At 34.7% G+C, this 26,887-nt stretch overlaps 2 protein-coding genes across 3 annotated transcripts in view; one reads left to right on the plus strand and one right to left on the minus strand.

Moving 5' to 3' along the window:
- Window positions 1-26,887, minus strand: part of PPP1R1C (protein phosphatase 1 regulatory inhibitor subunit 1C) — a 117,770-nt gene that overhangs the window by 69,920 nt on the left and 20,963 nt on the right. The window lies entirely within an intron of this gene.
- The window catches only part of LOC309844055 (uncharacterized protein), a 63,907-nt gene that overhangs the window by 8,971 nt on the left and 28,049 nt on the right, over window positions 1-26,887 (plus strand). Inside the window, exons 2-3 of one of the 2 annotated variants that reach the window (XR_014300462.1) lie at window positions 907-1,136; window positions 22,075-22,251. The exons of the other annotated variant lie outside the window; for it this stretch is intronic. The gene's annotated coding sequence lies outside the window, so the exon portion shown is untranslated. Of the gene's footprint in view, window positions 1-906; window positions 1,137-22,074; window positions 22,252-26,887 lie in introns of those variants that run through there. 2 annotated transcript variants of the gene reach the window in all.

Here is a 26,887-nt window from a genome sequence, read left to right on the forward strand (position 1 = left end):
GTAGACCATTGTAAAATGACGTAAAGTAAAACAGCAATCTCCTTTTAATGAGAATGTTCTATAAAAAAGGCAAATGTCCCTTTTTTAGTTGTATATATATATTCCTAAAAGTTACAAAGTATCATCGTACACATTAAGTACATGTGGATACCTATAACAACATGATAATATTTTCATAGCTTAATCAAGAGAGAGCATCCTCTCACTAATGATAATTTGTTTCTGTTAGTAATGGAAAGAAAGGCCAGTCGAACTATCTTTAGAATTCTACTCTACTTTACATAACTTTTAGTAAAAAAATGTCTTAAAAGTCTTGGAAAACATAGAAGTTGGCTTTTGTCAGTAGACCATCTGTAAACATTTACCTCAAATTCTGAGCAATATTTTTCAAGAAAAGATACTTTAATCATTCAGTTTTAAAGATTGACAGAATTAAATATCTGTGTATTCAACTCTTGGTGTTTTACTGTCCTGGAAATCTTAACCTTCACACCATTTCTCAATTTTTTTTTCCTCATATATAATTTATTTGAGGATTTCATAGTATAAAAAGCCTATTTATAGTAGGCACATGGAAGAACTATTAGAGGAAAAAGTACTGTAATTAGATATACTTCAATATATTTAGCACCAAGTTCAGATAGGACAACAGAAAAAAATTGTGTGTGTGTCTGTGCGTGTATGTGTTTGTGTGTGTGTGTATCAGGAGGAAAAATAGCTTTATATTTATTCTCATGTCTTTAAACATTTTTTCCTATGAATGGTGATATAAAAGGAATATTAAATCAAAACTCATACTTAAGTGCAGTTTATCAGTTATATGACAGATTGTGTTTTTTAGCAAGGTTGTCACCAGGGATCTAAAATGCATCCAATATTAACAATTGTTTATTGCATGTATAATAGGTGAAGGGCATCCTGTTGGGAAATGGACTCCAACCCTTCTAGAGAATTTAAACTCTATTGGAAGAGACAGGCAAAGAAACAACCACAGTACAATGATATAAATAAAGACTGTCATAGAGGATGCACAAAGTGTGGTAGAAGCACATTTCAAGGGTATCAAACTTAGCTTTGAGAGAGCCTGAAAGACTTCCAAGATGAAGAAGACATCCAAGATGACATGGCCAGCAAAGGTAGGTAGGGTAGAGAAAGTTGGTGGGACAAGGAAGCTGGGTGGAGTGGGACTAGAGAGAAGAGATTTTAATCAGAGGAAACAAATTGTGGAAATGTCCTGAGGTGTTAGAGAGCATGATAATTTTTTAGAAATTGAACAAAACTCAAATATTGAACTATAGAACACCAGTGTTAAGTTCAGAGAGAAAAGGGTGAAGACATCAGATAATTTGGATTTTTAGATAGGAAGGAGTTGGATGATTTGGGGTTTTGTAATAATATTAAGAAGTTTGGACTTTATTCTAAAGTGATGAGAAACCACTGATGGGTTTTAAGCAGAAAAAGGCATGATTAGATTTCCTTCGTAGAAAGATCATTCTGACAGTAGTGTGGAGATTGTAGAAGTCCATTTGGATATATAGTTAGTTCAGCTGGGAAGGTATTCCAGTAATTGCTGTGATAGAATACAATGATTTGAACAAGGTTAAAGAGATGTTTAAGAGAAAGAATAGACTGGACTTTATGACTGCGTGAGGGAGGGGAATGACAGGAGAGAATAAGGAAGCCAAATATTATAACAATTTCTGGCTCATAATTTGAGTACTCATGGAATTGCTGATTTTGAGATACTTATTGATGATCCAAGTAGGAAGAATTCAGAAATTGTTACTTTTAGAAGTGAAAGCAGAGCAAAGATACAGGTCTGGGAGTCATGAGCATCTAGGTGGTCAGTGATGCCATGGGAAAGAATTACAATGCCCATTGGGTGGAGAATTGGAGAAGTGGTAGGTCCCTGTGACAACCCTAATAACAAAGTGAAGAGGTAGACTGGGAAAGATAAACTTAAACACAGAGGAGCAGCCATGGGATAGATGGAGAAACTTCACTGATGATGTATATGATTTAAGTCACTCTTCAGAGGGGACATGAATTTGTCCTGGGTCATCCATTCCCCTTTTAAACTCCTGGCATATGTGTAAACAGCTTACACAAGGCTTTCTGTCTAGATAATTTGTATTATACTGTATCTGGACATATATATGATAAAAATAGATATTGTGTTGATCTTTTTCCTTTTTGTTCATGGCATTCAGCATGAATGGTGATGTAGTAGATAAATACTTTGTTGCCTGTTTTTTTTGCTCTTAATTAAAAAAAATAACATATTTGAGAGGGTTCAGTACAATAGCCATATTTCAGACTTTTTGAGTAAGTTTGGCAGAAGGTCGGGGATATCATAAGACTTGTTGGAAATCAGTTCTTGTAAAATAAAATGTTGGTGGTTTGAGAAAATAATTCAGGAACAGATGGATCAAATTTACTTCCACACACATAAATTTGAATATGAAGTGGTTGACCAAATGCATTTTGCACTCATCTAAACATAACTCTGTGAATATTGAATTTTAAAAATGCTGATTTGTGTGTTCTTTTACTCTTCTAATATTTGGCCATCATCTTTTCCTAGTTAATTCCTTATTTGATTTCTCTGGTGGCTCAATGTTTGGAGTTGCATATGTAATTTTAAGGAAGGAAGTGCAAATCAAAACTACAATGAGCTATTACCTCACAGCTATTAAAATGATTATCAAAAAGAGAAGAAATAAGCAGTGCTGGTGAGGATGTAAAGCAAAGGGAACCCTTGTATACTATTGATGGGATTGTAAGTTGAGAAAAGTCACTATGGAAAATGGTGTGGTATTTCCTCAACACATTATAAATAGAACCACTATATGATCCAGCAATCCCACTGCTTGGGTATATATCTAAAAGAAATGAAACTACAATGTCAAAGAGGTGTCTGCACCCCCATGTTCATTGCAGCATTATTCCTAATAGTCACGACCTGGAAGCAACCTAAGTATATGTGGATGGATGAAGGGATTAAAAAAATGTGAAAACATATGTGTGTGTGTGTGTGTGTGTGTGTGTGTACACACATATACATATGTACATATATATAGTACTTTGGAATCTAGATTCTTTAAGCAAGCAGACAAAAGCACACCCAAGATCTAGTTTTTTTAGGTTTTGGCTTTTTGTTTTGTTCTGTTTTGTTTCTCTTTCTTCTTTTCTGGACAAATTCATCCCAAAAGAAAGAATGGGAAGTAGAACTCATGGCCAGGGGTTAATCAATACACATATAAGTAAGATGTCTGAACTACGATTTAAAACAATGATTATAAGGATACTAGCTGGACTATGAAAAGCAGAGAATACACTAGAGAGTCCCTTGCTGAGAGACAAAAGAACTAAAATCTAGTCAGGCCAAAATTAAAAATGCTATAACTGAGATGCAAACACAAGTGGAGGCCATAAGGCCGTAAAAATGAGGATGGATGAAGTAGAGGAGTGAGTCAGTGATATAGAAGATGAAATTATAGAATATTATGAAGCTGAAAAGAAGAGAGAAAGAATAATAATGGATCACAAAGGTAGACCTAGGAGACTCAGCGACTTACTAAGATAGAACATTCTTTTCATAGGATTCCCAGATGAGGAGAGAAAAAAGGCAGAAAGTTTATTTGAACAAATTATAGTTGAAAACTTCCCTAATCTGGGGAAGAACACAGACATCAAAATCCTTGAAGCACAGAGAACTCCCAATAAATTCAACAAAAACTGACCACCACCAAGGCAATTATCATAGCCAAATTGACAAACTAAACAGATTCAAGGAAAGAACCCTAAAAGCAGCAAGGAAAAAAGTCCTTAACCTAAAAAGGAAGACAGGTGAGGCTTGCAACAGATCTGTCCATAGAAACTTAACAGGCCAGAAGAAAATGGCAGGAAATACTTAACTTGCTGAATGGGAAAAATATGCAGTCAAGGATTCTTTATTTTTTTTTTTTAAGATTTTATTTATTTATTTATTTGACAGACAGAGATCACAAGTAGGCAGAGAGGCAGGCAGAGAGAGAGGGGGAAGCAGGCTCTCCGCCAAGCAGAGACCCCAAAGCGACGCAGTTCTCGATCCCAGGACCCCAGGATCATGACCCAAGCCGAAGGCAGAGGCTTTAACCCACTGAGCCACCTAGACATCCCCAGTCAAGGATTCTTTATCCAGCAAAGCTGTCATTTCAGAGTAGAAGGAGAGATAAAGAGTTTCCTAGACAAACCAAAGCTAAAGAAGTTTGTGAGCAGGAAACCAGCCCTGCAAGAAATTTTAAGGGGGACTCTTTGTGTGGAGGGGGAAAAAAATATCAAAAAACTAGATAGGATCAGAGAACATCATAAGAAACACCAATTCTACAGGTAACACAATGGCACTAAATTCATCACTTTCAATAATCACTCTGTATATAAATGGACTGAATGTTCTAATCAAAGGACAAAAGGTATCAGAATGGATTAAAAAAAAAACAAGATTCATCTATATGCTGCCTGCAAGAGATTCATTTTAGACCTACAGATTGAAAATGAGGGGTAGAGAGCCATCTATTATGCTAATGGACATCAAAAGAAAGCCAGAGTAGCCATACTTAGATCAGACAAGCTAGACTTTAAGACAAAGACTGAAACAAGAGATGAAGAAAAGCATTTATATCATAATTAAGGGGTCCGTCTATCAAAAAGATATAACAGTTGTATATATTTATGCCCCAATCTTAGAAACACTGAAACATGTAAAACAATTAATAATAAACATTAAAAACTCATTGATAATAGTACAATAACAGTAGGGTGCTTTAACACCACACTTATAGCAATGGACATCTAAATAGAAATCATCTAAATAGAAAATCAACAAGGAAACAATGGCTTTGAATGACACACTGGACCAGATGGACTTAATCGATATGTTAAGAACATTTCATCCTAAAGCAGCAGAGTACACATTCTTTTTGAGTGCACATGGAACATTCTCCAAAATGGATCACATACTGGGTCACAAATCAGCCCTCAACAAGTACAAAAAGATTGAGATCATACCATTTGTATTTTCAGACCACAACATTATGAAATTTGAAGTCAACCACAAGAAAAAATTGGGAAAGACCTCACATACATAGAGGTTAAAGAACATCCTTAAAGAATGAAGAGATTAACTAAGAAATTAAGAAATTAAAAAAAAATACATGGAAACAAATGGAAATGAAATATGACAGCCCCAAATCTTTGGGATATAGCAAAGATAGACCTATGAGGTAAGTATGTTATAATACTGGTCTATCTCAAGAAGCAAGAAAAAAATCTCAAAGCCTAAATCCAGCAGAAGAAAAGAAATAATAAATATTAGAGCCAAAATAAATAATATAGAAAACAAAAAGTAGAGAGGATTAATGAAACTAATAGCTTGTTCTTCAAAAGAGTTAATAAAACTGATAAAACCCTAGCCAGACTTATCAAAAAGAAAAGAGAAAGTACCCAAATAAATCAAGTCACTAATGAAGGAGGAAAGATAACAACCAAATCCACAGGAATATAAACAATTCTGAGAATGCTATGAAAAATTATATGGCAATAGATGGGCAACCTGGAAGAAATGGACACATTCCTAGAAACTTACAAACTGCCAAACTGAAACAGGAAGAAATAGAAAATTTGAGCAGACCCAAAAACACCAAAGAAATTGAATCAATAATCAAAAATCTCCAAACTAACAAGGGTGCTTGGGTGGCTCAGTTGGTTAAGTGTCTGCCTTTGGCTCAGGTCATAATCCCAGGGTTCTAAGATCAAGCCCTGAGTTAAGTTCCCACGTCAGCAGGGAGTCTGCTTCTCTCTTTCCCTCTGCCCCTCCCCCTGCTCATGCTCACTCTCTCTTTCTTTCTTTCACTTTCTACTCTCAAGTAAATAAATCTTTAAAAAAAAAAAAAATCACCCAAAAAGAAAGGTCCTGGGCCAGACGGTTTCCCATTGGAATTCTACCAGACATTTTTTTTTTTTTAAGATTTTATGTATTTAGTTGACAGACAAGAGATTACAAGCGGGCAGAGAGGAGGCAGAGAGAGGGGAGGAAGCAGGCTCCCCGCTGAGCAGAGAGCCCGATGCAGGGCTCGATCCCAGGACTCTGAGATCATGACCTGAGCCGAAGGCAGCGGCTTAACCCACTGAGCCACCCAGGCGCCCCTCTACCAGACATTTTAAAAAGAGTTAATACTTCTTCTTCTCAAAAAAATAATTGAAATGGAGGGAAACTTCCAAACTCATTTAGGAAGCTGGCATTACCTTGATCCAAAACCAGACCAAGACCCCACTTAAAAGGAGAGTAAAAAGCCAATATCCTGGATGAACATGGATGCAAAAATTCTTAAAATACTAGCAAATTGAATTCAACACTACATTAAAAGAATTATTTTCCATGATCAAGTGGGATTTATTCCTGGGCTGCAGGGGTGGTTCAGAATTCACAAGTCCACCCAATGTGATACACTGCATTAATAAAAGAAGTATAAGAACCACATGGACCCTGTCAATAGATAACCAAAAAAGCGTAGTACATTGTTTTTTATAAAAATCCTCAACAAAGTAGGGATAGATGGAACATACTTCTACATCATAGAGGCCATATATGAAAGATACACAACTACTATAATCACTAATGGTGAAGATCTGAGAGCCTTTCCCCTATGGTCAGAAATAAGACATGGATGTCTAATCTAAACATTACTATTGAACATAGTACTGGAAGTCTTATCCTCAGCAATCAGGCAACAAAAAGAAATAAAAGGCATCCAGATCGGCAAGGAAGAAGTCAAACTTTCACTATTTGCAGACGATGTGATACTCTCATGTAGAAAACTCAAAAGACACCACCAAAATACTGGAAGAACTAATTCATGAATTCAGCGAAGTTTCAGGATATAAAATCAATGTGCAGAAAGGTGTTGTATTTCTGTACACAGTATCGAAGCAGCAGAAAAAGAAATCAAGGAATCAATCCCATTTGCAGTTGCACCAAAAACAATAAGATACCTAGGAATAAACTTAACTAGAGGTAAAAATTATGTACTGTGGAAATTGTAGAACACTTAGGGGGAAAAATGAAGAGGACAAAAAGAAGTGAAAAAGCTTTCCATGCTCATGGATTGGAAGAACAAACATTGTTGAAATGTCAGTACTACCCAAAACAATCTACACATTTAATGAAATCCCTATCAAAACACCACCAGCATTTTTCACAGAACTAGAATAATCCCTAAAATGTGTACAGGACCACAAAAGACCCTGAATAGCCAAAGCAATTCTGGAAAAGAAAAACAAAACTGGAGGCATCACAATTCCAGATTACAGGCTATATTACAAAGCTGTAGTCATCAAGACATTATGGTATTGGCACAAAAACAGGCTCATAGATCAACGCAACAAAATAGGCAACCCAGAACTGGACCCATAGCTATATGGTCAAGTAATCTTTGACAATACAGGAAATAATATCTAATGGAAAAAAGTCTATTCAACCAATGGTGTTGGAAAAGCTGGACAGCCACAGGCAGAAGGATGAAACTGGACCACTTTCTTATACCATGCACAAAAATAAATTCAAAATGGATGAAAGACCTAAACGAGAGACTGAAAACCATCAAAATCCTAGAGTAGAACACAGCAGAATCCTCTTTGACCTTGGCCATAGCAACTTACCAGACACATTGCAGGAGACAACGAAACAAAAGCAGAAATTGGAACTTCATGAAGATCAAAACAAAACAAAACAAAGCCCTGTACAATGAAGTAAACAATCAGTAAAGCTAAAAGTCAGCCTATGGCATGGGAGAAGATATTTTCTTTTCTTTTTTTTAAAAGATTGTATTTATTTATTTGACAGACAGAGATCACAAGTAGGCAGAGAGGCAGGCAGAGAGAGAGGAGGAAGCAGGCTGTCTGCAGAGCAGAGAGCCCGATGCGGGGCTCAATCCCAGGAACCTGGGACCATGACCCGAGCTGAAGGCAGAAGGTTTAACCCACTGAGCCACCCAGGCACCCCGGGAGAAGATATTTTCAAATGATGTATCAGATAAAGGGTTAGCATCTAAACTCTAAAGAACTTACCAAACTCAACACCCAAAACCCAAATAATCCAGTTAATAAATGGGCAGAAGAGATGAATGGACATTTTTCAAAACATCCAGATGGCTAACACACATGAAAAGATGCTCAATGTCACTCATCATCAGGGAAATACAAATCAAAACCATGATGAGATACCACCTTACACCTGTCAGAATGGCTAAAATTCACAACACAAGAAACAAGAGGTGTTGGTGTAGATGTGGAGCAAGGGGGACCGTCTTGCACCGTTGGTGGGACTGTAAACCGGTCAACCACTCTGGCTAACAGTATGGATGTTCCTCAAAAAGTTAAAAATACAACTACCCTATGATCCAACAATTGCACTATTTGATATTTACCCAAAGGATACAGAAATATAGATTTGAAGGAATACATGCACCTTAATGTTTATAGCAACATTATCAACAACAGCCAGACAAACGTCTGTTGACTGATGAATGAATAAAGATGTGATGTATATATACAATGCAATATTAGCCATCAAAAAGAATGAAATCTTGCCATCTGCAATAACATGGATGGAGTTAGAGTTTATTATTCTAAATGGGATAAGTCAGACAGCGAAAGGCAAATATATGATCTCACTCAAATGTGGAATTTAAGAAAGAAAACAGATGAACATATGGGGATGGGGAAAAGAAAAAAGGAGAGAGGGAAACAAACCTTAAAAGACTCATGATAGAGAACAAACAGGGTTGATGGAAGGAGGTGAATGGGGCATGAGCTAGATGGGTGATGAGTATTAAAGACAGAACTTGTTGTGATGAACACTGGGTGTTGTATATAAGCGATGGACCACTGAATTCTACTCCAGAAACCAATATTGCACTGTACGTTGACTAAAATTTAAAATAGAAGAAATAAGTCAGAAGGAGAAGAGCAAATACTGTATGATCACACATATGGAATCTAAAAAATACATATAGAATCTAAAACAAGCTAAATATGGTAACTGTAGAATGGTGGTAGTCAGGCACCGCGGGTGGAGAAGATGGGGAGAGGTTGGTCAAAGGGTACAAACTTCCTTATAATAGTAAAGAGTGCTGGGAGTGTAATGTCCAGCACAGTAACTATAGTTCACAATACTGTATTATATACTTCAAAATTTCTAGTATAGCAGGTATTAAATGTTCTTATCTCACACACACAGTAATTATGTGAAGTGATGGATTACTTTGTTGTAATCATTTTGCAGGATGTACATGTATCAAACCGTCATATTATATACCTTAAACTTACACAATGTCATATGTCAGTTATATTTCAATAAAGCTGGAAAAAAATTTTTTCTCAGAGTAAAAAACCTTTCTGTGAATCCTAACAGACTATTTTTTAATATCGACTTAAACAGTTTTAGCAAAAGGGAGTTAATTGAGAAATTTTTATAGACTCTCTTACAAAAGCTAACCATTAGGAAATGGTTTTCTGTTCTGAGCTAAAATCTGCCTTCCAGGAGCTTTAGCTCACATTTTCATTACTCTTGTCAACAGATGGCCCTCTTAAAGCTGATTTTCAGAATTGAGCACTATTCTAAATGAGGTTATATCATGGTTCTCTTAATATCACAAAATATTGTATCAGCTGCCATACACAGTAGGCTCATACAGCCTATTATTTCTTTATGTCTATAGATTTGATTCACATAAACTTTTTTTCTTCTTTGTTTTTTCTTTCTTTCTTTACTTTAAATAAAGAATCTTACATTCTTCCCTGATATATTTAACCTGGAAATTTTCAACCCATCTAAACACTTTGTAAGAATGCTTTTGTCTTTCATTCTACCATCCAATGCCTATATAAATCTTTCCAGTTTGGGGGCTTTAGCAAGACTTTACTTAGAGTCACTAATAAAAAATATTGAACAAAATGGCTTAAGAAGAGGCAAATCACTAAGATATTTACCAGGCCCATATATATATATATCCACTAATCTTTAGGTAGGGTTCCCTAAAAAACTATGAATTGTCTAAATGCATTATAATCCAGGAATATTTTCCATCCTATATTTATGAATATCAGGAGATATTTGCCAAATATCTTATTGATATATGTATGTTTTGAACATTGCCTTGATCAATTAATATAGTATAATCCGCTAGAAGAGTAGAAATAAAAGTTGTGATTTGTTTTGAATGAACATACTTGTGTCTAGAAATCCACATTTTAAAAAGTCTGGAATAGACTTTCCTTCAAATTAAGGTCAGATTAATAGTTCACAGTTTTTAAACTCCACTATTTTCTTAGCTATAAACATCAAGACTCCCTACAGTCTTCCGCCAGCTCTTTTACTTTACTTGTGTATTTAAATGTTGACGGCAATAGCTCTTTGGTCATGATTGCTATTCTTTTATTACCTTGTGATGTACTTTTTTCTGAGCCTGTTAAAATAACAAGCAGCACTTTCATTTTGTTGTTGTTGTTACTAAACTTACATTCTTTTAACAATGCTCATATCATAGCACATTCTTACTTGGAGGAAAATTCCCCTTGTAGAAAGAAGTGAAAGATATAAAAGTTGAAGACCTTTTTTTGTTCATTTGCTCTTGTTTTTAAGCTAAGATTACAGCATCTTAACAAAAACAGTTGGAAATGTCTTTTTTCCCCCTTGCTCCTAAAGGATCCAAAAGCTATTTTGTATGTGTGTTTTATTTTCAAGCTTCAACTTATTCTGGTATCTAGTCTCTAATAGAGTTTTTACAAATCCACAAACGTCTCTTAAATTTATGTGTTGCTGTATGTTACTTCTTTCTTCTTTGTGTTGTTTCTCAAAACAATGTATAAGACTTTATTCTTTTTAAAACAGTTAACTAGCATAATAGAGGGATAGGATAAAAAATAGTCTTGTAGTGAGTTTACCTTGAAAATGTAACTTATATAAGTGTTCATGAATGGGTCATTTAATATTATATGTGTGTATATATATATATTTATATACACATATTTATATACATACACACACAGCAATCTTTTTAAAACAATATTTTGATAATGTATATTATGATTCTATGTCAAATATTTTATCAGGAAGTATAAGTTATAATTATTATAATGTGTTCTCAATAATTTTAGAACTATGAAATGTTGATAGTGGACTTCATAGAACTGTCTTAGGATTCATCTAAATGAACATGTAGTTAGATTATTAAATCTACTACTAAAAATTAAATTTATACTGAGAAGAAGAACTAAGTATTAGTTTGCCTATGTAATAATTTCATATTTAAAATGTTTGTGAATTTTAGGGCACCTGGGTGGCTCAGTCATTTAAGTGTCTTATTTCACCTCAGGTCATGATCCCAGGGTCTTGGGATCTAGTCCAGCATCTGGCTCCCTGCTCAGCCAGGTGTCTGCTTCTCCCTCTGACCCTCCCTGAACCCTCGTGCTCACAATCTCTCTCTCTCTTCTGCAAAAATAAATAAAATCTTTAAAACAATAAAATAAAATGTGAATTTTAAATATGAAATGGAAATGAGCAGTAAGCAACAATAATAAAATAATCTAATAGCTGCTATTTAATGAGTACTTATTTTATGTCAGGACTGTGCTAAGTCCTTTAATATATGTTATCCTATTTAAGCCTTTCAACATTACTGAGTAATTTTCATTACCCTCAATTTTTTAGGCAATAAAAGAGACCAATCAAATAGTAAATGGTAAATTCAGGATTTGAAACCAGATCTGGGCAGACCCACTGAATTCTTAGGAGGAGAAACTGTCTAGCCTTACAGACTTTAAGAGGGAAAGGGGCTCTTGTCCTACCAAATAAATTTAAATCCGATTTGCACTGAATTTGCAGCTTCAGCCTTCTGACTCTTTTCCTTGAAAGGACTTGTTTTGGAGAATCTGTTTTCCCTTCCACCACTTAGTCATACTCCTTGTTTATGAAGAAGCAAAATAAGATATGTTTAAAGCACAATGAAAGGAATGAGTACACATAGGTCTTTATAGTAAAGCCATTACTGGATTGGTCAGAAACAAATTAAGCTTCTTTTTTTTCACCCTAGGATATTTAGAGCTGGCAGCAAAAATGCCAAGAAATAAATTCTACACAGAAAAATATATATATAAATCCTCATGGCAATTATTTTTATAACTAAAGAACTTGCATGACTAGTTAAAGGTTTATTCTCCAAAACATAAGTTGAACATTTATTAAAAGCTGATGAAACATTGAGAAAATATTTTACCTAGGCATTTGATTTTAAAACCTAGCTTTGTTTTATAACAACCATTTTTTCATTCATTCATTTAGTAAACTTTGTGAATCAAGTATCCTACTCCATGCTGGGGATAAGAAACAAAGTGATGTAGTGATGAAGACTCCAGATTCTCAGTCAGACTGCTGAGTTATTTAACAGACATATATATGGGCATAGTCCCTTTTCATTCCCTTTCCAGGTAGTTATTGAGCAACTAGCTGCCAGACACTGGGCTAGGTAGTGGAATACAGAGTGAAATCTGATATAGTTCCTTTCTCTCAAGAAGACACAAACCAAAGAAATCATGGTCCAGTGCAGTTATTTGTTATTTAACAGTTATTTTTTAAAAGTATGTAAGGGTCTAGGGGAGTACAGTTCAATCTGGACCTGGTTAGATGTATATTTTAAGACTTTCATTCTGTTGGAAAAGAAAAGTATAAAATCAAAGTTGGCATGAACCAGACAACATTATTGCAGAATGAAGATGATAAGGGCCGGAGTTAAGAAGTGGTGGTAGCAATGGAAATGTGGGGTACATTTGAAAAACATATAGAAGATAAAATTGGCAGTAATTGGGGTTTGGTTGGATGTCAAAGAATATGTGAGAAGGGGCAGATTTAGGGAAGTGCAAGGAAGTGATAAATTTGCTTTCTGATATGCTAAGTTTGATATGCCTCTGGGACATGTAAAATGAAATGTCTAGACAATTTTTAAACATAGACATCTGAAGATCAGGCAGTATTTTGGGATCAAATCACAGATTTGGAAGTCATCAGTATATGTTTGAGAGTTTTCTAGTTCTAAAAATACTCTAATATTTCTACAATGTATGGGAAGAAAAGATACTGAGGTAAGTTGGTACAGTACAAATAAATTTTTTTCAGCAAAGAGATAATAGCACTCTAAAGATCACTCTAACATTATGAAAATAAAAGATAATAGAGATGATTATTATTATTTTTTATTTGACAGACAGAGAGCACAAGTAAGCAGAGGCAGGCAGAGAGAGAGGGGGAAACAGACTCCCCACTGAGCAGAGAGCCTGATGTGCAGCTCAATCTCAGGACCCTGAGATGATGACCTGAGCTGACGGCAGAGGCCGTCTGACCCACTGAGCCACCTAGGCACCCCTAGAGATCATTATTTTAACTAATATTTCAAGTATAGTTATTATCAATTGATTATATTACAAAAATGAAGAAATTAAAACTTTTATCTTTCCCCAAACTTCTTAAGTCCTGAATTTTTTGGTTCTTAACCTTATATTTCGGATTTGTAGTATTTACATTCTTTTCCAAAACACAGTTGATTAACTTTAATTGTAAGAATGTGTAGATAGCTTGCAAACATAACTGTTTCTTCATCCTGAATATTTTTTGTTTTAATTTCTCTTAGAGTTAGTTGGTTATCATTATTAAGTGCTTTTTTCAAAAGACCTAAGAGAAACTCTTTCTGAATTCTTGCATGTGTGAGAATATCTACATTTTAATACACAAAGATAATTTAGCTAAAATGAATATGTTGAGTTATACTTTCCTTTAGAACTATGTAGATATTTCCCCTACCACATTCTGTAACTTAGTGGTGTTGTGAGAAGGAATAATTTTCTTTATATGCCTGCCCATCAGAAAAATCATTTGTTATTGAATTATAATAATTTCATACTAATATTATTTTATCTTAGTCACACTACCCAAGCTTTTATTGGATCATCAAATGCCCTTTCAACCATCAATCATTTCTTCCATTATTATAATTAAAAATTTGCTGGTATAACTTATTTCACTTTTCTTTGGGGGGGGGGGTGAAACCAATTGTGCTTAAGTTGGATTGTCTTTGTCCTCTCTATCCTTTTTTTTCTAATTGTTTCCATCTGTCTTTTCCCTTTGCATAAATCCAGAGTCTCTCAAGATTTTCCTCTTTATTAGAAATTCCACTTTTGGCTTGCTTATTATGTTTCATTTCTGTTGGTAATGTATTCTTCAGTCCTGTAGTTGTGGTATGCTTGCCTCTAGTCTCCCTTTTATTTTATTCTCTCTTCTTATCTCAAGTTTTAGCTATGGGACCATATTCACATTGTTACGAAGTATTTTTGTATTATTAGTGTTGATGAGGAAATTAAGAATCTTCTGTTCCTTGCATAATGTGTTTTTCCATACTAACCTCATCAACTGTATTTAGCAATGTGATTGCAGTGTTCATTTTTTCTCTGTATTATGTTTACAAAATTGCCATTCTGTATCTTTTTTTAATATGATAAACTATGTATCATCCTTCTTGATAGAGTTCCCATTTTTCATTTGACTTACTTTCCTTCTTGCCAGTTTACAATGGAGAACTGGGAATTTTAAATCTACTTTATATAACTTAAGAATTTAGCTGGGGAAGAGTGGGGGAGGGAGAACTCCATTTGTCTTGGCTCTGCTGTTTCTTCAAAATCTTATTAAATTCCCCACTTTAGGGTTTTCCTCACCAGTTAGTAATATATGTTATCCATAAGAGGGATACCCTTATTCTTCCCATTATCTATGGAAGCCCGATTATGATGATCTCTAATGGGTTTTCAAGCTTCTACTGAGATACTGAGATTTTATAGTAGTGGATAACAGCTTTCTATTCTTCAGGGTTTTATTTTCTTCCCCACAACTTTTATTGGATGCCCCTGAATTGAGGTCCCTCCAGAATGAAGGTGGATAAAACCAGGATGTATTGTGTCACTTATGGGGATGGGATTGAAGATGGAGGAAAAATGAGGAGCTACTCTGAATTGGGATGGATCATCTATTTCTTTTCTTGTCTGCCACTTTTTAAAGTTCATGGCATGTGATTTTATTCTTTTTAAGGTACTGCTAGTTTTTACCTTACTATTTTCTTGCTGGTTTTATTTATTTATTTTTTAATATTATAAAAAACTGAGAAAGTAGAGAAAGTAATACAGCTCCATAAAACTGTCTTTACCTAGGATTATGAGTTATTCTTTCTTTCTTTCTTTTTGTAAGATTTTATTTATTTATTTGCAGATGGAGATCACAAGTAGGCAGAGAGAGGAGGAAGCAGACTCCCTGCTGAGCTGGTAGCCCAATGCAGGGCTCCATCCCAGCACCCTGAAATCATGACCTGAGCCAAAGGCAGAGGCTTAATCCCCTGAGCCACCCAGGTGCCCCTAGTTATTCTTTCTTTATCTCTGATTTCCCCCCAGGGCCTAGCACAGAGGTTCAAAATGCCTTTTGAAGTTCATTGAAAATATAAATTGATCTGAATGCAAAAATTTTATTAACCAAACATTTTTCATCAATTTGTTTCTTAGAGCATACAGTAGGGATATCTGTAATTAAATTACTTGTTTAATTTAAATAATAGCATAAATTAAACATTGTTACTAATTCTGTTTAATATTTCTCAAGAAAACATGCAATTTAGAACAAGACTAGGAGAAAGGTCTACTTAAAAGTTATTCATTGACAACCTATTGTAGAGTTTGTTTTATCCTCTAATGCTGATTGTAAACCGTATTACAACTTTTCAATTGTGCTCCCTCCTCCTTTTATTATTTCTGTCATTTACAGGTAAATATTTGTCATTTACAGTATGCCAGTGAGTACCCCTGATATCTAAAATATTGGTCCATTTTTGCAATAACCATTTTCTTTTTTTTCTGTGAAGGAATAAATAACTTCTTGATGCTTTCAAGAGTTTACTAATTTCCCCTTTATCTGACTTGTATTTTTACCTATTAGCTTCCTTCTGCCTAATTTTTCTCCTTTCCAGAAGTTTAAAAAAAGCAAAAAGAAATAACTAATGATTGCTTTCCTGTATTAGAGATTCTAAAATCTTTTTCTTCTTCTTCTTCTTCTTCTTTTTTTTTTTTTTTTTTTTTTTGCACTTCCAAAGTCTTTTATTCGGCCAGCAAGACTGGCAGCTGCCATTGAAGTGGGGTCCTAGTCCCAGTCTGGAGTCTCCAGGTGTGTGGCGTCCTTGCCCCTGTTCCTGACTCGATCAGATGGCCTTCTCTGACAGGTTCCTTGGTTTACTCCTTCACGTATTCCCAGACCTCTTATTTAATAGATAAGGTTAGATGACTTGGGCCATAGTAATAGATTATAACAGCTAGAAGCAATCTTTTAAGAGTCTATTCCATACCTCCTCTTTAAATAACAGAGGGCTCTTTACTACCACATTTCTAAGACAGGGTTATCTGAATTCTGCTTGAGTTACAGAAGATTCACTTCCATTCCAGCTCTCATTTATGGTAGAGACTTTGCTTATTATAATGTAGTGCTTTATGTTGCATTAAAATTTGTCCCAATAACCTCAGCCCATATAGTCTTAGCATCAACATTATGTACTTTTCTTACTCGAAGTTATACATATTTTGGATTATTTAGAAAGGCACACTTGACATTTGAAAAAAATTGTTTTGTTTTGTTTGTTTTTTTTTATTTGACAGAGAGAAATCATAAGTAGATGGAGAGGCAGGCAGAGAGAGAGAGAGAGGGAAGCAGGCTCCCTGCTGAGCAGAGAGCCCGATGCGGGACTCGATCCCAGGACCCCGAGATCATGACCTGAGCCGAAGGCAGCGGCTTAACCCACTGAGCCACCCAGGCGCCCAAATTGTTTGTTTTTTTCTGTTGAGGTTCACAGCTGGTTTCTACTGTGCCCTTTCCTTAAGATATTTGACTTTCACTAGTTGGGGAATTAGGAGATTGTACTGATCTTATTAGAACAAATCTTTACTGCCACTATATACAGTTCTATTATGTCTATGCTGTAAATGTACTAGGGAGGCTATTTTTTAAAAATTAATTTCAAAGATATTCCTGGAACTGTAAGTTTTAGGGTGCCATTCAAGTTCAGGTGTAAGTCTCCAACAGAAACATCCCAGAAAATTTTTAGAACAAAAATAATTAAAATGATAAATTTCCCATTTATAATATTCTAAATTTGGAATATGTTTGGAAAATATATACTTTTCAATAACTGAATTATTTTAAAGTGGAAATACAATCCACAAACATTGATTAAGCTCCCTGACATTTGTAAAGCAATCTCACCCTATAAATCTGTCAACATACAGATTGGTACACAGAGAGTACCATAGTCATTTGTATTAAACATGATTGTGATTTAAGTTGGTAAATGCTGAAGGGATGCACAGTTTAGTGGGTAAACTCTAGTTAACTGACAGATGTGCAGTACTTACTGTACTTGTTCTGAAACAGAGTAAAGAGTAAACATTTGAGCCTTGGAAAACCACCATTTGTTGAAGGTAGTAGGGACAAACAGCTACCAGTCAACAATACTGAGAAATAGAAGTCATTCTGGCCATGAAAGAAAAGAGGAACATGAAATCACAAAAGCCCAAAGTGGAGAAAATTTCAAGAAGGGACTTGCTAATAGGTTCAAAAGCAGCTGAGAGATTGAGAAAGATAAGTACAGAAAAAAGTTAAATATGTTTGACTAAGTGACCTTAGACAATTTAGTGAAAGCCACACGAAACTGGGTTGAGTAACTAAAGAGAATTTAAAAGCAAAGTCAGGCTAATCTTTGAAAAGTGAGTCATAAATAGCCAGAGAGGAATCAAGTAACATATAGAAAGGGTTGGCCAAGGTCAGGACAAGAGTTTTCATCTTCTTAAGATATAGGCTACTTTCCACATTACAAAGCAGAAGAAAGGAAGAGGGTAAAGATACCAGAGGATGGGGGACTAAGAATTTTAATAAAAAGAGAGGAAAATAATCAAGAATAGAAGGAGAAACTATATGTTGAGATAAGTTATGATTTCCTCTTAGGCTGTCAGGAGAAACATGCAAAATAGTGTTCAGGGTGGGAGGGACTTCAAGAGGCCATTAATTCTACTTTAGCTTTCTTCAAATATTTCTCTTTACCTTTAGGTCCTCATGGTTAAGAAGAACCCTTATGTGGTTCTCAGAAAGAAAAAGAGATAGAAAAGTACAGGTTGTATAGTTTTTCTTCTTATTATTCCCTAAATCTAGAATTTAATAATTTTTATTATTTAAGATATTCCTTTTTTTTCCTATAATTCTATGCAGTGATAATTTGGAAATTAAAATATATTATTTACTTACCTCAGGTTTCCTATGAAGACTAGTTTTATGGATATTTATGAATATATTAAAATAATTTATCAAAACAAAAATCATAATAATGCTACTTTCATTTAAATAGCTATAGAGGATTGTAGTCCTTTTAATCTTTCCTTCAGCTGTCTGCAGTCTCATGCTCTAATCTGTGAGCTAATTATATTTCTAATGAGTTTTCAATATTAAATGTCAAACACACATCTAATTTGTTTGAACCGGTTTCAACATGCTTACATTTTTAGGGAACTTAAGCATCTCAGTTACTTAATATATCTGATATATTAAGTTGCTGATACAGAGATGTATCTACATGTCATTGCCTATTTTGAAGAAAACTTCACCAAATTAGTGACTAAGCTTGGCTTCAGTTTAGGGATTTCTGTTTCTGTCTTGTTGATTTAATAAGCCCCTGGATCTGATCCCCAGATCTCATTTCTGTGCTGTCTTATGATACTACATGACATCCATAATCATTAAAAATTCTGTGGTTAGAAGTACAGGGTTTGCAGTCAGATCTGAGTTTGAATCCCAGCTCTGCCACTGATTTTTCATATAGCATCTGCCACATTACTCAATTTCTCTAAACTCGTTTCCTCACCCAGAAATGGGGAAAGGACCTGTAAGTAAAACCTAATGAAAGAGATACTTCACTTCTAAGTATTCCAGAGCCCCACAATACCAAGAAAAGAGAGGCTTTTTTCCCCTTTTTTGAGGGTAAGATATAGTATAGGGGTTGGTGGGGAGGAAGGAGAAAGAAAGAGAATCTTAAGCAGGCTCCGTCCTCAACATGGAGCAGGATGCAGGGCTTGATCTCTTGACCCTGAAATCATGACCTGAGCCAAAATCTGACCTGAGATGAAATCAAGAGTTGGATACTTAACCAACTAAGCCACTCAAGCGCCTTGAGAGAAGCATTTTCGACCAAACAAAGCATGGTGCCACTGAATCATCAGGAGGCTCAGGGCAGAGCCTGAGCTGCAAACTGAAAAAAGATGTGCCTGGTGGTTGAAACAGTTCAAAGTAGTAGCAACTGCACCCAGTGAAGTACTGAAAATGATAAGCAGTGATACACTTGTGATGCTTCACCCAAGGGATCTAAGAAAATATTTGATTAGGGAAAGCACTTTGCATGAGGCTGGAGGACCCACATTAGCAGGAAATGGCTACTACACAAGGGAACTTCAGTAATTATAAATAAGCTCATCTCTACATCCATAGGTCAGGAAGACCTAGGAAACTTTAGGCTGCATCTATGATAATACAAACCTCTACTTTTTTTTTAAAGAATCTCATTTTTAAATAGACTCTAGCATTTGACTTTATTTTTGAAGTTGGGTCTTTTGTGAATAGGCATGTTGTCCTGGCATAAATATGGTTATAACTATAATATGTAAAATACCAGCAATGTGCTTGTTACATATAGTCTGTGAATTAGTTTAATGTGTTATAATGTAGCTACATAACCATTTTTGCATTTATGATTAACTCCATTTTTGCTGCAAAATTATTTTCTTCCACCAGGTCTCCCAATCCCTCTTTTGGAGCCCTGTTTTACTCTCTGAGCTTCCTCATCATGTACCCATTCAGGTAATCAAGGATTCAGGGGATAAATTGATTAATTTTCCTCCACAACTCACAACTTTGTCTATCACAATCCATTACTTTTCCATTGCTCAGTTTAGAACATTATCACTTTTCCTAGACTACTGCATTGGTCTCCCAAATGACCCTTCTGCTATTCCCCTTTCTGTACTTGTGCTGCAAGTCTGAGCTTCATTTGATTATAACATGCTCTAGCTCATACAATACCAATAATTTCTACTTTGCAAGGCAAATTCAGAATTACTCATTCTAGCATTCTACACATTGGCTCCCACATACTTAAATTCTCATTGGTCTCCTGTGTTAACCATCTGCTGCAGTCCAGTTGACCTAAGCAATCAGCTTCACACATTCTAGCTTCATAAAGCTATGCCTGAAGTGAAACTTCTATTACTCTATAACTTGAAGAGCATCATGAGGGTTCTTACTCCTCTGAACTCCTATAAGCATATACTGTTGACATCATCATTAAATAATGAATTGTCTTTTGTCTTACTGTAACTATATTGTTTTTCACCTCTATAATTTGTTCTAATTTCCTTGTCTTATTTCCTAAGATTAGTTTATAAGCTCACAAATCAAATCATGCAGTGTATTTTATCTAACATGTATAGCATACAAACTGAACTATTATATTCTTGATATTTTTATTTTTGCCTTATTTGTTTGTTTGCTTATAGACTTTATTTATTTATTAGAAGGAGACAGAGGAGAAGCAGGGGGACAGGAGGCAGAGGGAGAGGAAGAAGCAGGCTTCCTGATGCAGGGCTCAATCCCAGAACCCTAGGATCATAACCTGAGCCAAAGACAGATGCTTAACCGACTGAGACACCCAGGTTCTCTAGTTTGGCTTAATTTATATATATCATTACAACCAAAATCTATATAGTATGAAGTTGTTTTATTCACATTACTGTCCATTTTTCCTTTAAATATTAAAGAAAATAGAATCACAAAGACAAAATTTGAGCAAAATCAATAGAAATGGTTATTGTTGATTAGGCTGAATGGACATAAAGTCTCAAAAAACTTGAACTATAACCATGTCCTTTTTACTGACATTAGCTCAGAATAACAGCCATTCATCAATATAAACAGCATATAATTTTAAAGTGCAAAATGAAGGAGCATTATCTTTTTGTTATTGTTGACTTATCCCAGAAATCTAAAACTTCATCATCACACATCTATTTTGAGACCACAGAAGGTTGCAGTATGTCTTTAGTTTCAATGAAATCAATGCATTTTGTAGTAAACATGGAGGTGAATGAAAGCATTTTGCCAAATACAGCACAGGCTATACATTTTAACTTATTTCTCTTACGTGACAAAACACAAACTCACAGAAACTCCATGTTGGAGATAAGGACTTATTTATTAATGATTCCTTTTCCCACTAGAATGTGTATCAAAAGAATGTATCACTTCACCCACTGTATCTTCAAATGCCTAGAACCTGTAGTCAGTGCTCAAAGCCTATTAGTTTATTGAATAAATGAGTGAAAGAAAAATTACTTCAATTCCATATATCTCTAAGTGTTAACATTCTAATGTGCAAGTGCAGTGCTGCAGTCTGTGAAGAGTAGATGCAAGATCAACAACACACAGAACTGTTATCTAGAAGTTTACAGTCAACTTGAATTAACTGAGGTCTCTTCTAGAATCGTGAGATTTGAGCAACAGAAAATTTTTCTATCCTTTCTCATTCTAACATCACTGATTTTTCATATGATTTATTTATATGAAAACCTAAAAGCCATATGGGCAAGAACAGTGAGCAAGGAGAAAGTAGTATGAATTTTGTAGTTAGTAGCATAAAAAAATTAGGGTGAAATGAAAGAACTATTTTGATAATACTGAATAGGAAAAGGTACCTGGATAATGGTTTAAAGAGTTAAAAAATATAGTTCTGTCAGAGATTAGAAACTACTTTAGCACAATTTTGAGAGTTTATTTAAAGAATTTCTACAGTGGCATATTTAGTTTGTATTATGTAACTCTCATTTGTGTTTTTGTACAGAAGTTTGTTTTTCTCTTACCTATAGCTAAGCAAGATACTCACAGGAAGAACTCCAGTGAAGCAATAAGCAACTTCCAGTTTAGGGATCAAAAGGCTTCTGGAAACCTCCACTCCATTTGCTTTTTCTTTTTTATTTTTTTTCCTCAGTTGCCTTTTTCTTTTTCCTCCCAGCTTTACTGATGTATAATGAACAAATAAAACTTTTTGCTCCCATAATCCTTCTCCTGAATATGAGTGGTCTTTGATGTCAGATTTGTACAAAGATTTTGCTTTATCTCCTCTCTGTTTTTGATTATACCTCAAATCTGCTCTGTTGAATAAACTTCCAGTATCTTCCTCACACTTGGCCTAGTATCTAAACCCTACCAAGTCCCTGATCGGGACTTAGCCTTGACTCTGAAAGCCCATACTGGTCTCATCTCATTAAAGGTAATAAATAAAATACTGCTACGTTTTATATATGAGCAGACCAAATGCCTGGAAAAGTTTATTAACCTGCTAAGTACCATAACAATCTGGAGGGAGACCTAGACTAGAACTCTATACCACAAAATATAAATTATTAACTCCAAAATGTATTGACATACCTTGACTACATTTCTGTGCTTCTAGCAATGTAGACTTTTTCTTAATAGATTTGTTAATTTATGAATACATATGACATGAATACTCTAAAGATATGGTTGATCCACTTGGAATGCTTACCTTTAGTGTAAACTTTTATTTTTTATTTTTTAAGGTGTTTTTTTTTTTAAGATTTATTTATTTGACAGAGATTACAAGTAGGCAGAGAGGCAGGCAGAGAGAGAGGAGGAAGCAAGCTCCCTGCTGAGCAGAGAGCCCGATGTGTGTGGCTCGATCCCAGGACCCTGAAATCATGACCTGAGTGAGCTGAAGGCAGCAGCTTTAACCCACTGAGCCACCCAGGCGCCCCTAGTGTAAACTTTTAAAACCTGTTGGCCTAACAACTACTTGGCAAAGACTTCAAAGATGACTAAACCTCTGCAAAGATGAATAGACTGTATGTTGTCATGTATTCATGATGAAGGAAAGATTCCTTTTGGATCATGGATGAAAGTGAGATTAAAACTTCAGTTCTCTATTAGAAATTTGGCTATGACTCACACAAATTTAATATTTTAGGGCTTAGTCTATAAACTGTCACAAAAATTAAACAGATGTCTAACTACTTTTAGGCACTTAATAGAGGAAGAAGGGTAATTTACCATATAATCAGGAACCTGGACTCTTACAGTTATCAGAAACAAAGACAATTAGGTACTTAGTCTGACTAAATGATGATTTAAAGAAGCTGGAATGTTACCATGTTTTACCTATGAAGAACAAAGGAATATGAATCAGTTTTTCTTCCAAATATTATATATATAATTTTTACATATATTTAATAATATACATTTAATAACCTTAATTATATATATAATTTGTTTTAAAAAGCCATATTGATAAAATATTATTTAAAAAAGGAAACTAACATTTCATTTAACATGTACCAATCACTGTTATTTCTTTTAACCCTCATTTAATATTCATATGGGATGAATAACCCTGTACTGTTTTCCAGGTAAGGAAACTGTGTTTCAAAAAAATTATGTTACTTTTGTAGGATCCCTTAACTACTAAGTGGTAAAACTGAGATACAAATTCAGAACTTTTTCTTTTAAGATTTTATTTATCTTTAGGAGGGCAGAAGTGAGCACGTAAGAGCAGGGGGAGGGGCATAAGGGAGAGGGAGAGAGAATCTGGACCTGAGCCAAAATCCAGAGTTTGACGCTTAGCCACTGAGCTAGAAATGATCATACTGAAACCTAGAATTATCTTACTTCAAAACCCTTATACTTTGCCCTCCTACTTTCAAAGGTAAAATTATCACAAAATATTTTCTAAGTTTTCTTTGGTTACAAAACATCAAGAATTGTAATAACAGCATTTTAAAAAGTGAACATAATCCCTTGATTTTGTCTTTCGAAGGCATTGATTCTGTTGTCCTTTACCAAAGGTATGAGCGGTGACTTGGAGGAGTCTATCCTGTCATACCAAGCATATCACATATACTCATAGCTCACATTAAATATAATTTATTTATAACTACATTCTTTGGGTTGCAAATAACTGGCTGAAATTATATTTTATAGAAATTTATTTGAATACATTAATTTACATTTTGAATTATTTAAAAATGCATATACTAAGTCTATTTAAAATTTTTAGGCCCTACATTTTTCAGTAAGTCCAGGTAAAACTCACAGTCTCCAGGCATTATACCTTTATTGAGTAGTGGGAAAAACCTGGAACTGAGAAAATAAGGGCAAAGTGCCTTATTGAAGTCACTTAGTGGAATTGAGGACAAGAACTCTTATTGTCTAGTTTTCTTTTATTTCTTTTCTTTTTTCTTTTATTTCTAGTTTTCTTTTATTTTAGCATTATGTGTCCCAATATGGCATTATTCTCAAAAGCAAAGAATTCTATACAAGGCAAAAGTGGTCTCTCATATGATGCTCAGGCTTAGAGCAGAATTTCATTTGGATATTAAGGACATTTGGATTTTAAAGGAAATGTAACTGAGGAATTAATGTTATTGGTATTTTTGAAAATGAATAACCCATAATAGTCATATGGAACATAATGAGCAATCAGTGATATATTGTGTTGGAATATCTGTGCAGAAGATAATTACTGTGTGTATATGTTATGTGTATATATATACAATAATAACTATAGAATTGTTTTTTTTTAAGATTTTATTTATTTATTTGACAGAGAGAAATCACAAGTAGGCAGAGAGGCAGGCAGAGAGAGAGAGAGGAGGAAGCAGGCTCCCTGCTGAGTAGAGAGCCCGATGTGGGACTCGATCCCAGGACCCTGAGATCATGACCTGAGCCGAAGGCAGCGGCTTAACCACTGAGCTACCCAGGCGCCCTAACTATAGAATTGTTACATTTCAGTACAGAGAAAGAAGATATCATCTCATCAGATCTCTTCATTTCAAAGATACAGAAAATGATGGTCAAAGACATGAAGTGATTAACCCTTTCATATAGGTAGATCAGGTCATAGTTGAACTTAATATCCAGATTTTCTAAATCCCAGTATACAATTGGTTTTGTATGTGTTTTTGATTGTTCCTTTGCTGCTGCTGCATAAATAAGTCAACAAAAAGCAAACAATTTCTATGGCTAAAACATGGTAATATAGGCAATAACCTCACAAATACTCCTTTTAAACAAGAAAATTTGTTTCCTACATCCTCATTTTAAAGATCAATATGGTGAGTACTTTGAAAATATTAATAAGAACTGAGACAAGCCAGGTTAACCAGTTCAGACCCTGATACTGCAATATTTCTTCAGCTATGGTTTTTACTTTGATCATTGCTCAAAACTTTAAGCTTCTTGCCTTTTTATAGTACTTAAAATATCTCAATAATGGCTCATGTGTAAGGTTGGGTTTCAACTTCTTTGTATTTCACTCATAATGGTACATGACCTCACATGCGTGTGTCAGCATATCTGCCTTACAGGAGAAACTGCTTAAAACTCAAGGCCGCTGTTAACAAAGAAGAGATTAGACAGAAAAGAGATCAGGAAATTTTAAATACAGTTTTTAAATTAGTCCACGCAGTTTTGTTCCCATTCAACAATAACATTTATCCTTCAATACTAAGAACCAGATGTGTGTCACCAGCAGACACAAACAAACTGGCTGAAGTATCACTTCTTTTTTTTAAAGTCTTCTTATTTCTTCAATGCTCTAGACCATTTGTGTAGATCTGATTAACTTGAAATCCACTTTTAGTCTCTCTCATCTAATCCTTATATTCTAAAAAAATTGGAAGACAGTATTTTTAAAGAATCTTTGGAAGGTTCCTGTGAAGATCAAAGTAAATGTCTTTTATTTTTTATAACCAAAGCCTTACTTTCAAATATCATTGTTTTTATTTTGTTTACTGAAATCCTAGGCAATAATAACAGATATTAGCCTAAATTATATTTCAGTTGTTTTTGAGTTGCCAGTTCCTAAATTTTAACCAGTGTGTTCTGGGGACACATCATTCCCCCATTCATAAAATCACCATTTAACACAACCAGTAACTGCAATGACTATATTGACAGGCTTTCCAGTTGAGGAGCATAAAGCACCCATATTCCTTGCATCAACAATCTAAAATGTTAATGGTATATACTCTTATTGATATTGGCTGTAGTACTCTGATGACATGCTTCACACTTTCATTCATTACTTTCATCTTCAAAACAACTCTATGGGGTAGACATTATTAATTATATTTCCTATGTGAGCAAATTGAAGCTCAAAGAAGATGAGTGACTTACATAAGGCCACAGAACTAGGAAGTGACAGGGATGGGATTCAGGCCTAGGCCTTTCTGGTTCCAAAGGTTATATCTTTTTATTATACCATGCTTAGACACAAAGTTTTTCTGAGGTTGAGGTTGGAAAGGACTGTGAACAAGAAAATGACGAAGTAAATAGTGTAGTCAGGCATTTACTTGAGACCTGGCAATAATGGAATAAATAACAAATGATAAAAAATATGTGAGTTTATATGGAGTATAACAAATGCCCTTACTTTACGGATTGAAACAATTTGCTACTTCTGATTTCCCAAATCTTTAAAACTTCTAAGATCTGTACATAGATAACTTGTTTAGCCACACAAGCCCACTTTGCTAAACATTGAAAATGAGAAGGACATAAAACTCATCAAAGAAGAATAAGAAGTGTTCTAACTGGACTTTGAATTGAAGTAGATGTATGGAACTGAGGTCATGCATTTTTAGGATTAATTATTCCTTGGAGTCT

Source organism: Mustela nivalis, assembly GCF_964662115.1.
Source record: "Mustela nivalis genome assembly, chromosome: 11".
Taxonomy (NCBI): domain Eukaryota; kingdom Metazoa; phylum Chordata; class Mammalia; order Carnivora; family Mustelidae; genus Mustela; species Mustela nivalis.